Below are 1715 nucleotides of genomic sequence, written 5' to 3'. Positions count from 1 at the left end.
CCCCCCCCCCACATACACCCGAAATGCCTAGCGGCCCTGTATGGGCTCATCAGCTAGGCGTTTTACACTGTCCCAAAAACACCAACCGCATTTTCATTTTAAAATAATAACAATAATGAAGTGGTTCAAAATTTAAAAGCTCTTTCATTTCCCTTTCGATATCAACATTTTCAAAATGTTTCGCAGTGCCAAAATTTGGCATTCATTCAGTGAATGAAGAAGGAATGAGAAGTGGCTAGAAAGTTAAAATTGAAAAACTGACATTAAAAATCACGACAAACACGAATAGTGAAATAAAATTGATGTTTACAGAGCAGTTTGACTAGTAATTGTTGGCCAGGCATCCAGGACCCGCTCAACTACGGCCGTCCTAACCTATAAGCAAAGAGACGTGTCCGCCAAGCCCAGCAGAGACCCACAGAAGGTTCTACAGGCACGTGTCAGCACTCAAAAGGTACACAACAGACAGTGCTACAACCAAACGCACACCATTTCCTATAAGACAATATCAAAACCGCCAAATAGATACACTCAGATTCACAAGCACCACGTAGCAGGCCCAACGAGGTCGGTTCTCCGGCTCCAACTGGTCGGCTGCTGGCGTCCTTTTCGATCTCACCGGCAACGGTCTCCCCCCACCCGCCTAGGCACCGCCTGTGGTAAGCCTAGGCATAGGAGCGACACAGACGAATGACCCGGTGCCCAGAGCCCGGAGCGAGCATCTCACTTCCGGAGAGAAGACGTTTTCGGACGCAAGCAACATGCGGGCGGTTCGCGGGAGATTGTCAGTGTCCACTTAAACCCCACCCTCTCCAACATGGCCATCTTTACTAACGCTACACTAATTACTGTATAAAGAAGCTTTCGGGAACAAAATTGTCCCTTCATTTAGATACGCCCCCCCCCCCCCCGCCCCCTCCAAAAAGAGAACACTGGTTTTCCGAAATATTTCCTACTTTCATTTGGAATAAAAATGGTTAAGGGTTCGTCGTAATCTACGCAAAATTCCATGTCAAACGAGCCTACATGTGATTGGTTTCTGTAAAAACATCGTATACATAGATTGCATTTTTCAAGTTAACTTGCTTTTTATTTGCTGACCGATAGTCAGAAATATACCGAGCAAAATCGGGCACTTACACTTGCCTAGGTCTCCTTGTCCCTCCCTGACAAAATATTTTGAAAAACAGAAAATGTACTCTTTAGCACCCCTAAAATGGGTTTAGCAACCCTGGAAAGATGGGACATCGCATCTTTGTTTTTCCAGTGAAAGTATTTAAACTTCAGACCTAACGTGAAAAATTATTATACATATCATTCAAACTTCTCACACGTTTTTTAGACAACACAGGTCGACACCTGAAACAGTCGTGTCATCCGAACTGAAATGTTTGATGCTGAGTTGTGCGACTATAACCCGGACGTTTATACACTTATTAAGGCTGACGTCCTTAACTCCACTTGCGCGCAGGAATTCACCCAAACACCACACCGAAAAATGTACCTCTCTCTCTACACATCGAACCAACCCGTCATCACGAGGCAGGTAGGCCTTGGTCGAGGAGCAGACAATGGAAGCGCCTGTCGCCATTGTCGTCTCCTCCCTCGCGGGTCACGAGCAGGCCGCAAACATTCAATCAAAAAAACAACAAAAACGAGCGTAATTGTTGTATACCCAGCCAGCCCTGCGACGCGCCGCCGCGAGCCCCCTCGCC

At 46.4% G+C, this 1715-nt stretch overlaps 1 protein-coding gene across 1 annotated transcript in view; it reads right to left on the bottom strand.

Annotated features, from left to right (window-relative positions):
* The window catches only part of LOC113205231 (serine/arginine repetitive matrix protein 2), a 75591-nt gene that overhangs the window by 48826 nt on the left and 25050 nt on the right, over positions 1–1715 (bottom strand). The window lies entirely within an intron of this gene.

The sequence above is a fragment of the Frankliniella occidentalis genome, unplaced genomic scaffold, assembly GCF_000697945.3.
Source record: "Frankliniella occidentalis isolate FOCC.00 unplaced genomic scaffold, Focc_3.1 Scaffold52, whole genome shotgun sequence".
Classification (NCBI taxonomy): Eukaryota; Metazoa; Arthropoda; class Insecta; order Thysanoptera; family Thripidae; genus Frankliniella; species Frankliniella occidentalis.
Note: the sequence above shows the minus strand (reverse complement) of the source record. Positions and strands in the feature narration are given on the sequence as shown.